This window comes from Hyperolius riggenbachi, chromosome 2 (assembly GCF_040937935.1).
Source record: "Hyperolius riggenbachi isolate aHypRig1 chromosome 2, aHypRig1.pri, whole genome shotgun sequence".
Taxonomy (NCBI): Eukaryota; Metazoa; Chordata; class Amphibia; order Anura; family Hyperoliidae; genus Hyperolius; species Hyperolius riggenbachi.
In genome coordinates, this window is record NC_090647.1 from 470,875,224 (window position 1) to 470,888,084 (window position 12,861).

The 12,861-nt window shown below is 40.6% G+C and overlaps 1 protein-coding gene across 1 annotated transcript in view; it reads left to right on the plus strand.

The window, feature by feature from the left end:
- LOC137547054 (tapasin-related protein-like) overlaps nt 1-7,537 on the plus strand; it is a 57,474-nt gene extending 49,937 nt beyond the window's left edge. Inside the window, exon 9 of the mRNA XM_068270215.1 lies at nt 7,436-7,537. The gene's annotated coding sequence lies outside the window, so the exon portion shown is untranslated. The remainder of the gene's footprint in view (nt 1-7,435) is intronic.
- Nucleotides 7,538-12,861: the final 5,324 nt, after the last annotated feature.

The following is a 12,861-nucleotide window of genomic DNA, read 5'->3' on the forward strand; positions in this document are numbered from 1 at the left end:
GGAAGCTGCTATGCCTACAGCGTCCTCTGTCATCACCGCCGTGGAGCGAGCTGCTGTGAATTATTTACATGCCTCGGGAGACAGAGAGGGGACTATTGGAAGCCGCAGGGTAAGCTAATAGCAGCGGCGGCCGCGGGGCGGTTGGGTGAGGCGGGGGGCACTGTCTACCTATACCGAGCACTATACTAGCTATACTGGGCACGATACTTGGGCACTATACTAGCTATACCGAGCACTATACTAGCTATACTGGGGTACTATACTGGGCACTATACTAGCTATACTGGGCACTATACTAGCTATACTGGTGCACTATACTAGCTATACTGGGGCACTATACTAGCTATACTGAGCACTATACTAGCTATACTGGGGTACTATACTAGCTATACTGGGCACTATACTAGCTATACCGAGCACTATACTAGCTATACTGGGGCACTATACTAGCTATACTGGGGCACTATACTAGCTATACCGAGCACTATACTACCTATACTGTGCACTATACTAGCTATACTGAGCACTACCTACCTATACTGAGCACTATACTAGGGCACTATACTAGCTATACTGGGCACTATATTAGCTATACTGAGCACTATACTAGCTATACTGGGCACTATACTAGCTATACTGGGCACTATACTAGCTATACCGAGCACTATACTAGCTATACCGAGCACTATACTACCTATACTGTGCACTATACTAGCTATACTGAGCACTACCTACCTATACTGAGCACTATACTAGGGCACTATACTAGCTATACTGGGCACTATATTAGCTATACTGAGCACTATACTAGCTATACTGGGCACTTTACTAACTGTACTGGGCACTTCACGAGCTATACTGGGCACTACCTACCCATACTGGGCACTATACTAACTATACTGGAACACACTGGGGGGATCACATGGACAGCATTTCCTACCCCCGGCTTATATGAGGGTCAATCATTTTTTCCTGTTTTTTTTCAGGAAAAAGTTGTGGGGTCGGCTTATATGCGGGTCGGCTTGCTTGTGAGTATATACGGTATATAACTGAAAACAAAAATATGAGACTCTTTTCTACTAATGTTCTATTCGTTATCCTTACTACGCATACAATTCAATATATCAGAAGTTTTTATTTCGCTTCAGGTTTGCTTTAATAAGTTGTCTACTAAATCAAGAAAAAAGAATCGATACATACTGTGGACATAAAATAGTTCATTTATTGTGAATTTAGCAAAGACACATTTAAGCAACAAAATATACATTTGTGAACTTTTAGATTTCATTCTATACATTACTAGACCAGAGCAATAAATTAAATGTACACTATTTACAGACAGAGGTCACCGGAGACTTACAATAAGCACCACCTATCTAAAAAGATTACAAACAAGATGTATAGTTTTTCCCTTCACTCCATTCACATACTTAAAAATGATTGTAGACTCTAAAAGTAGAAACCAATTTTGCTTATTGTTTTGCATTTTCTTTTCCTAGTGCTACATTTAGGTAAAAATGATATATTTGTATCAGCATGCTTTTTTATGTACACAGTTTTCTTTCATATTTTATCTCTGCAAAAGAAAAAAACAAAAAACAAAGATATCCTGATAAGAAGCCTAAAATAAATTATCCATGGAACAGAATCTGACACACATCTCTAATTCACACGCCAGTCTCTGAGTTTGTGCTGAATGGGAATTCTGAAAGTTGCAGTTGACAGTTAAATTCGGAGATTGAAAATTGTCAACTGAACAAAAAGAATACAAAAATCACAAGATAATCAAAACAGGAACAGTAACCAAGGAGTGAACTTCACCCCAGACAGTAGCTGATACCGCCTTTCCCATGAGAAATCTTTACCTTTTCTCGAATAGATCACCAGGGACATCTGTATGGCTGATATAGTGGTGAAAACCCTCCCGCAGTGTGATGTCAGCACCTAGGTCCTGACATCACACTGTGGGAGCCTTGCTGCATTGTGGGAAATAGCGGCTGTTCCCAACTGTCAAGCAACCAGTATCTTCCTCTGTGCATATGTATATCTATAAAGAAACAACTTTTTAGCCTATTGCATTGTTAGGGGGTGTGGTTATAGATAATGGCAGTTAGTGCTGTCTGTTTTTTTCTGTCTGCCAATCGTAAAGATGATTACGTGTAGGCTGAATGTGGATCAAAAAATATGAACCAATGACATGGCGAATATCAATCATTTCTCAATCTCTTTTCTGTTTTTTTAAATTCTCATTTTGCAATGCATCGATTTATTTTTTCCCCTTTTTTGCTAAAGTTCCTCATTAAATGACTGTTAGACAGGATTTGTTTTTTTCCCCAATTTACATATATAAATATAGCTACAACTGAACCAGAAATTACTGGTAAAATTGTGGGTTTGTTTTTATATAACCAGCAAATAAAATATTTAAGGGTTTTGTTTTTTTTAGAGAACTTGTCATGGTGGTACAGGTTTGCAAGCTGCTACCTTTCATTTTAAATGCTGCTTGTCCTCTCTCAGTCAGGCTTGTCCTATGGCTTCACTGCTTATTAGGTCAGTGGCCAGTAACAAGCGTGCAGGTCAGACAATCAGAATTCACTTGCTGTGTACTTGTTCCATTTCAGTGTCTCACTAAGGCCTGAACACAGTACTGTGCTTCTGTTCACTTTTCAGCAACACATTCATGTTACAGATTTGTAAGCTTTGACAGAAAAGTGCTAACGTGTTCAGGCCCTAAGCGTAGGACTAGCATGACAGTCAGGGACCCTGAAACAAGCACTTTTTAGCAATGGCAGCTTCTATATTCCCATCAACACAGTTAGCCTTAAGGCCCATGTCTAGAGCAAAACTCTGACTATTCACCGCTTGCAGCACATGCTGGCGAGGAATTATTAGAATTCAGCAGTTCATAATTTAGAAAATCTACAGGATATGCTAAAAAGAACTGCCCACCTAGTTATATTGCAGTTATTATTTCACTGTGAATCATGAAATGAGTCTAGACTTTCAGAGAGTGTTTTACATCCTCTGCTGTGTTAACAGTGATAAGTTACTTCTCCCAGCTATCATATTGTCTTTAGAGATAACAAAAACTGCAAGTAATCTGTTTCCTTGCTTATCTTCAGACTCATTCTAATGCTAGGTACACACGATGAGGTTTTTTTGGCGATTTTCCATTCAATCTATTTTCAATTCGCTTTTCCACTCGATTTCCCGCTCAATTTTCGTATCTTTTCTTATCAATTTCCATTCACATCTTTGAGAAATCGAGCGGTAAAACGAAAGTAATATCAGACATGATGGAAATTTTCTATCGAATGCATCTATCGATTGCAAAAACATATCGTGTGTACCTAGCTTAAGAGGACAAATAGCTAGAAAGAGTGTGTAAACGTTGTGACGTTCATGTCTCCTGAACAACATAGCATATTTACAGGAATAGTTATTAGGGTTGAATGCCAAGTCCAAGGAAAAGTTGATGAGACAAGGGCACATCGGGCTTTCAAAAAAGAAAAAGCTGAACCTGTAAAGAAGAAATAAAACACTCCACATTACAGTAAGACTCCTATTAGTCCCCAGTCTTTTTCTTTTTTACATTCTAGATACCTTTTTCACTTTGCACTCCTGTGCGCCCACCACCGTATTAGCCTCATATACTGATACATTTATATGGTGGCAAATACTTTTGGACCTATTTTTTTTTGTGTGTGTGTGTGTGTGTGTGTGTGTTTGTGTGCACAAGTGATCCCGAGAGCTGCACACTCACAAGACATATTTGGACTTTTTGACTTGGAGGCCAAATCTTGTTTTTAATGTTAATAAGCAGGTTTTTCAATAAAGGCAATTTTGTGGATATTCAGCGTTATATGATTATTAATCTTCTTATTGTAGAAAGAGGGCAAATCTTCCTCTTTGGCGCTGTTGGTTACTTATGATAGGGTCGGAGACCCATTTCCCTTCAGTTTATTATACTTTTTTTTAAAACATGAGGTGTTATTAGGCTTTGACATAACAAAGGTCACTCCTGGTTGCTAGCCGTGGAGAAACTTCATTAGAGCGGATATCGAGATAGAGAAAACTGAATGGTGTTTGTTTCCAGGTGGGAGGGCCATGTGGCAGGAAGCTTGTTGATACAAAGGCTTCTGGGACAACTTTGGTGGACAAGACCCTGCAGGTATTTATAACTGTCCCGTACAGGAGGAGCCTTGCAATTTACATTTTAGGCTGGATATCCATTTTAAGTAATATATAGCTAAATTCTGGGGACTCCTCAATAGCAATGTGTCACCAGGGAGGGAAAAGCCAGAAACATAACTCGTGACATGGGGCAAAGGCAGGATCAGCTCACTGTGACATGGTACTGATCAGCACACACCTATTAGATATTAGCTTTCATTTTCTAACTATTGAAAAGTTGAGCGATAATAAATGTGACACAATTATTATCATCACATTGTTGGATACAAAACATTATGGTAGCATTTTATTGTTTCACAAGTCTCCATTTACTTCATTATAATCATTTTTATCTACATCGAACACAAACCTTTTCACAAAATGTTACATTTCAACATAACTCTAGCCATTTCTTTCTTAGATAAAAATATGACATTTTTAAATACATTGTATAGCAACTATTCTGACGTGCGTCAGTTGAAATGCCAAAGACACATTTTTTTTCCAAATGGAATTTCAGTCCCCCAAACCTTTACTGAGTGGGCGATGTGATTGGTAGTTTGAAATGCCTTAAAGCAGAATGGGCCTTTCTGATCCGTCATTTAGCGGTTGTGTATCCTATTGTCAGAGAGCGTTAGCTTATTTTTCCTTTTGTTAACCTAAGGAACACGTACCTGATTGTTTTTACTGTAAACACTTTGATAAGGGTAATAATATGGGCTTTTTTCCATAAATACACTTTTTTATCATCAATATATAAAAATACAATGTATACAGTGTCATATTTCTCATAAATGTTAATGCTTTGCATCATATAAATCTCTATAACAGGAGTATGTCATTGCACCCGTTTTCAGTAATAATTAAAGCATACTTACTCCCTTTTGGTATTAATGATTGATAAAGAATTGCCATTAACATTTCCTGGGCAAAAAAAAAAACAGCAAAAAACAAGAAAAGGAAAAATGACCCATATTGTGCATAGCAAAAGAAAAGGACGACTGGGTCGCCACCTGGATTTTAAGCGGTTATTGCTACTTTTATTGTACCATAGTTTGAAAAACACGTGACGTTTTGGCCAGCAGGTCTTTCTCAACACACTAGCTATAACCGTTTAAACTCCAGGTGGAGACTAAGTCATCCTTTCTTTTGCTTTGTACTCCTGCACATTGGATGGATCCAAGTGTGGACTGTTTGACTCCCTGGTGCTGGGACATTCAGCAGTGTGAGTTGGTGGACAGGTTTTCCTACTTGGTCCCATACTGCGCATAGTCCAAGCTTCAGCTACATGAAACTCCTGGCCTGCTTAGCTGTGTCAGCCTTTTAGGACCAAAGGTTATCACTGAATTGCACCAGCACATTGCACATCACAGTCAGTTTTTTTAATTGCTGTCTGTGTCTATGCAATCTGTCCCACTGAGCAGCAAAGGGAAATATTTACAACATACAAAAGAAGCAAGAAAACCTTGCAAAGTGGTTCAACTCATTCACTCTAGCCAAAACTATAAAGGATTTTGACTGGAATTCCACCATTTAATATATTCGTTTGGGAGCCCCTAATTTATAAACTTAATCTAATAAAGGTTCTGCTGGTTGCTGTGGTGACAACACTACTTATTCGTTAACCTCATATTTTATATCTCCTTATGGGGTCAATTGACTACATTTCTGTAAAATTGTTGTGCTAGCAAAGCCCATATTATCCTAATCCTAAGATTTGTATAGCACTTTTCTCCTGTTGGACTCAAAGCACTCAAGAGCTGCAGCCACTAAGGACACGCTCAAGGGGCCACCCTGCAGTGTTAGGAAGTCTTGCCCAAGAACTTCTTACTGACCCTAGCCAGGATTCAAACCCTGGTCGCCCATGTCAAAGGCAGAACACTTAAAGGATACCAGAGCCAAGAAAAAAAACATGGGAAACAGGGAGCAGGCATATACTGTCACCTGTGCCGATGCTTACTGCTCCCTCATTCTCCTCCCCCGCATTGTACCTGAAAACACCCCGGGATCTTCTTCTAAGTCGCCGGAGTCAGGTGACTGCGCAGGTGCTGGCCGGGCTGCCCAAGGCCAGGAGCGCACTGCGCATGCATATGACGTCACTACGCCATGAGCATGATGCATGTCTCCTCAGTAGATGTGAGGCTTCGTACTGCACATGCACTAATCGGCACTCACACAATACAGAGCCTCTCGGCATTTGAAGTACTCAGAGAGCAATAGCCATAGCAACTGCTATGGAGCCCTGAAGCAAAGGGGGCCCAAGCGGCAATGTGTTCACTATATATTTTCCTGTTTTTCTCCATGCTCTGACTTTACCTCAGTGCCCATAGACTGTTTGCAGTGTACATTGCATAGGAATGTACATTGGCCAGTCAACCTATATCCCATAGGATAGGGGCAGATGGAATTTCTCTCAAGTGCCTAGGTCCAATGGCTCCTTTAAAATCCTGCAATAGGGCACCATAGTCTCTAGTTGTGCATCTGTCAGACACCCAAGTTTTTCCGAAGCCTCCAGAGGAGACCCATAGGTTTCTTTGACATTGAAGTCCGCTGCAACAGGGGCCCGGCCGTGGAACGAAGAGACGCAGAGAGGATTGGAAAAAGGCTCTAAGGGTTACAGTGTACGCTATATACAAGGATGAGACGTTTACATCAATATTACCAATGATAATCGGTCAAAACTGCTATACAAATTGTGCTTTCCAAATTGAACATCTGATATATAAAGCCATTGAGAATGTCTTACACTGTAATGGCTTAATTCACTAAACCGTGATAACTCAAATATCACACTTATCAAATATATCACACCTTATCAAAGTTAACAAACCTTATCAGAGTAGCATAGCGAGCGCTACGAATTTATGCCTGATAATTGGCAATGGCACTCGTCCTGCCCTAAGCCCCTGCAGGTTCGTAGTGCTCGCTATGCTACTCTGATAAGGCATGTTAACTTTGATAAGGTGTGATATCTTTGATAAGGTGTGATATTTGAGTTATCACAGTTTAGTGAATGAAGCCCTATGAGTGGAATCATGCTCTTGCACAGCACATAATGAAAAAAGTCTTTATTCCACATATAGTTGCTGAAGAAATTCACTGCTCTGGGTTTGTTTAGCCAGATCAAAGTGTCTAATAAGTTCTAAGCAGCTGTGAATAGACTGCAGGAGCTTTGCAGAGACAGCTTTCCTCCTACAGTAAACACTGAGACTTAACCCTTTCTGTACTCCCTGCAAAGTAAAACCAAGTTTTTTTTCTCTAGGATTTCCATAAATTGTTGGGCCCAGTCAACAGGTTGAAATATATGCTGTAAAAAACTCTGAAGATATGAAACTAAACAGAACTAAGGTGGAACTCCAGTCAAAATTGTTACGTCCTGTGCTGATGTCATGGACACTTTCCATGGAATGCATTTCACTCGCTTACAATGGTGGCTGTTGAAGTCAGGCTATAATACCTGGAAATAAACAGAGACGGCCTTGTGGCACTGGATGGCCCAGCATGCTCAGCTGCAGAATTTTGTTAGTTATGGCCTTGTGGACCAGGTCTAACTCTAGTACTCTGAGTTACTGGACTCAATTGCCTGCAGTATGCTGGCAGCTGCTTGCAAATGAGGAAATGCCAACAAGATTTATATTTGCTTATAAACTTATGTTTGCCAAATTCTGTGGTTAAACCCTTTCTAATTAGTGGCACAGAAAACTGTACATTCATTTACGGCCCCAATCTCAATCCATTTCCACAGGAGAGAGCATGGATGTTGGAAGTCTTGGTAGTTACTGGAGACCAGACTGAGTGATTGTTAGTGAAGCGGTTTCTATAAAGGAAGACCTATTCAGTTCCATAGCTAACAATAAAATGAACCCGAGGTGAAAATAAACTGATGAGGTAAACAACTGTATTTATCCTCCTACTCCTAAAAATGAACTTTTTTTTTTAGATATTTTATATTTAAACATTTACAAAGTAGGTTGAATGTTATGTTTTGTTGTCTTTACATAGTGGCAGTCTATTATCGTATATATACTTATAAATATAAGTAATCTAGTAGTATAAGCATATAAGCCGACCCGCATATAGGCCAAGGTACCCACTTTTTTCTCAGAACCCAGGAAAAATTGATTGTCTTGTGTATAAGCCCCCAGTAGCCAAATGTGCCCCTAGTACAAGTCAGCTCCCCTCCGCAAAGCCAGAAGTGCCCCAAGGATGATACAGGTGTGTCTCATGACACCACTAGAAGGCATCATAGATATGAGCCACAGCAATTGCCACCCCGATCATTGCGCCACTGACACATTGCTTTCACGCTCCGCTACACAAGCCAGGGGACACAGGTAGTCTTGAACAGTGCACTCTGCACACCATGTTGCAGGGGATGGGGGGCATGGACACAGCAGGGAGCCAGCTGAAGAGAGCAGGATCACTAGTGCACGATCCTTAAGCTCCTCTGCCAGTAACAAAACCTGCTCCACCATCTGTTCTGCTCCACTGACTCCCATATAAGCTGAGGGGGTATTTTTTCAGCACATTTCTTGTGCTGAAAAAGTAGGCTTATATGCGAGTATATAAGGTAAATATCCCACAGTTAAAACACATGAACTATTCACTTTTTTCTATCTCCCCCTGCTCTCAGATGTTGTATTCTGCCAGGAAAATGTTTATGACAGTAATTTGCTTATCAGTGATGTTTACTATATTCCTGACAATCTACTGACAAGATAGATGCAGTCACTTCCATGCCTAAAAATTAACACTTTTAGGCAGCAAAATAAAACAAGTAAAATAGATTGGTCATTAATATGTTTTGCACTGTACAGGATCTTCTCAAAAAATTAGCATATTGTGATAAAGTTCATTATTTTCTGTAATGTACTGATAAACATTAGACTTTCATATATTTTAGATTCAAATACACACAACTGAAGTAGTTCAAGCCTTTTATTGTTTTAATATTGATGATTTTGGCATACAGCTCATGAAAACCCAAAATTCCTATCTAAAAAAATTAGCATATTTCATCCGACCAATAAAAGAAAAGTGTTTTTAAAACAAAAAAAGCCAACCTTCAAATAATTATGTTCAGTTATGCACTCAATACTTGTTTGGGAATCCTTTTGCAGAAATGACTGCTTCAATGCGGCGTGGCATGGAGGCAATCAGCCTGTGGCACTGCTCAGGTGTTATGGAGGCCCAGGATGCTTCGATAGTGGCCTTAAGCTCATCCAGAGTGTTGGGTCTTGCGTCTCTCAACCTTCTCTTCACAATATCCCACAGATTCTCTATGGGGTTCAGGTCAGGAGAGTTGGCAGGCCAATTGAGCACAGTAATACCATGGTCAGTAAACCTTTTACCAGTGGTTTTGGCACTGTGAGCAGGTGCCAGGTCGTGCTGAAAAATGAAATAATCTCCATAAAGCTTTTCAGCAGATGGAAGCATGAACCCACATTTGAACCAGAAACAGCGGCAGAAGCGCCTGACCTGGGCTACAGAGAAGCAGCACTGGACTGTTGCTCAGTGGTCCAAAGTACTTTTTTCGGATGAAAGCAACTTTTACATGTCATTCGGAAATCAAGGTGCCAGAGTCTGGAGGAAGACTGGGGAGAGGGAAAAGCCAAAATGTCTGAAGTCCAGTGTCAAGTACCCACAGTCAGTGATGGTCTGGGGTGCCATGTCAGCTGCTGGTGTTGGTCCACTGTGTTTTATCAAGGGCAGGGTCAATGCAGCTAGCTACCAGGAGATTTTGGAGCACTTCATGCTTCCATCTGCTGAAAAGCTTCATGGAGATGAAGATTTCATTTTTCAGCATGACCTGCGTCCTGCTCACAGTGCCAAAACCACTGGTAAATGGTTTACTGACCATGGTATTACTGTTCTCAATTGGCTTGCCAACTCTCCTGACCTGAACCCCATAGAGAATCTGTGGGATATTGTGAAGAGAAAGTTGAGAGACGCAAGACCCAACACTCTGGATGAGCTTAAGGCCGCTATCGAAGCATCTTGGGCCTCCACAACACCTGGGCAGTGCCACAGGCTGATTGCCTTATTATTGCCATAATTATTTGAAGGTTGACTTTTTTTTTTGTTTTAAAAACACTTTTCTTTTATTGGTCGGATGAAATATGCTAATTTTTTGAGATCGTAATTTTGGGTTTTCATGAGCTGTATGCCAAAATCATCAATATTAAAACAATAAAAGGCTTGAACTACTTCAGTTGTGTGTATTTGAATCTAAAATATATGAAAGTCTAATGTTTATCAGTACATTACAGAAAATAATGAACTTCATCACAATATGCTAATTTTTTGAGAAGATCCTGTACATACACGTGTTTGTCTCATCATATCACCTCAGGTACACTTAAACAACACAGTTTTTCCAAGTTTTAGAGCATCTATGGCAATTATCTCCCTCATCATGTGAAAGTGAAGAGCTAAGGCCTGTAAATAGCTAATCATCCCGTCTCTTTAAAGTGAACCTAAATACAAAAAAAGTTAAATACATGTTCAGATATAATGAATATAGTCTATCCTCCTGTTTGGGGTCTTCAGGTTTTTTTTTTAACTCATGTTTACAATTCACATGCGGTCAGGAGGAATCACCTCTCTGTATGTGAGAACAGCAGTTTAGTTCCCTGCATATGGCGAAAGGTCCATTTTTCTTTTGTATAATATTTATTTAATAGCAACTGTTTTACACTTCCAGTAAGCAATAAAGCTGATCCATCAGCTTTGAATACTGATATTTACAGATAATGAAAGTAAGTACCGTACTCTGTTAGGTTGCAGCTGGTAACAGGAGCATTAACCCTTTTGAATGTGTCATTTTGAAGATGCACTGTGTCTTTCTTTAAGGCTACTTGCACACCAAGACGTTGCGTTAGGTGCTACGTTGAGGTCGCATGACGTGCACCTAACGCAAGGCCTGGTGCTCTTCGATGTGGACGTCAGAGTGAGCCGCATTGTGCAGCTCACTCTGGCGTCCGTGATGCCGTGATGCGTACTCTTGGACGCATGCGGCATCACGTGGTCCCGCCGGCCAATCGCCGCACAGAGTGGCCGCACCAGGAAGTAAACACTGCACGTCACAGCGTGCAGTGAATATTAATTAGCCATGTGCCTGGCCGCTCTCCGCTCCTCCCCAACATGACTGAGCATGTGCAAACAGTCTAACGCGGCTTAAGCCGCTGTAACGCCGTAGCATGCTGCACTTTCGGAAGAACGTGCAGCGTTACATGTAACGCAACGTGGGCAGTGTGAACAGCCCACTTGTGTTACATTGCTGTACGTTGGGGGAGCGTTACAGGCTGCACTAACGTGCGCCTGTAACGTCCCTGTGTGTAAGCAGCCTAAAGGGAACCTGTACTGAGTAAAAGTATTTAAAATAAACACATGAGGTAACTTCAAATGAACATTACATAGTTACCTTGCCATCAATTCCTCTCAGAAGCTCACCATTTTCTTCTGACAATAACCCCTTCCAGTTCTGACAACATTTTGTCAAAACTGAAATATATCAGTTGCTGCCAGTTATATATCAGTTGCTGTCAGTTATAGCTGAGTGGACAACTGAAGTGCCCGTTAATGTCCATGTTTCCCTATGGCTCAACTGGGCGATGTTACAGTTTAACTGTGTGCTGACCAGAAAGCTGTTATGGGGTAATGGCCATTTTCAAAATGGTGTACGGAGAATTCCCTTGATCACAGTGAACAAACAGGACGCAGGAGAGGAGAAAGACACTGAGGAGTAGACTACACGGGAGGTGAGTGTGACTTGTGTATGTTTATTTTGACTTTTAATTTTCAGTTCAGGTTTTCTTTAAGCGGGATTGAGAAAGAAGAAAATAATAATAACATCTGGACTGTGCACACACGGATTAGAAATACAAGGGGGTGCATATACATACATATACCGCTCTCCTGAGGAAGTAGTCCTTTTGAACCACGCCATGTGTGCCTCCCACCGCCCTTACCTCGCAGCTGCTGGTAATCCAGACTGGTATATGTATGTATATGCACCCCCTTGTATTTCTGATCCGTGTATGCACAGTCCAGATGTCATGATCACACATGTTCCTTGAGCATATATAACTGTTATTTCTCCACTTGCACTATGGTTCACAGTTTATCTATTTAGGCAATTGCACTTTATTACAGGATTTGAGACCCGGGTCTGGCATTGCTCTATATTGGGTTCAATATTTGAACCCAATTGACAATCTATACAGCTTACAGGGCTTATTTTATCTTAAGGTGGTGAGGCATTTTTGATACTGCTTGTCCACATTTATTGTATTGTGGTGATGCTGCTTGGCAGCTTTTCTCTTTTTAAATGATTTTATCATGTTGATAAAGAGTGTTTAATAAAGATTGTTATATTGTTAAATGGTAGTGCGGCCCATCTGTTCAGGATTTCTTTTCTTCTTTCTTGGTTACATAAGGTCAATATTGTCCTGAGGCCTGCACACCAAACCTATTACGGAGTGCGGATAAACATGTATATATGTCTTAAAGCGTTATTGTCACCAAAAAAATCAAATTTCACCAGCAACTGGTCTGAGTGTATTACGTGGTAAAGATGCTAATCCTGCATTCAAAACTTTTTCTGCTGTTTGTGATTTGGAGTTATCACATACTTAAGGAGCACTGTCCCTTTAGTAGCCAGTGCCAAACAGTTGCATGCTGGGGGTT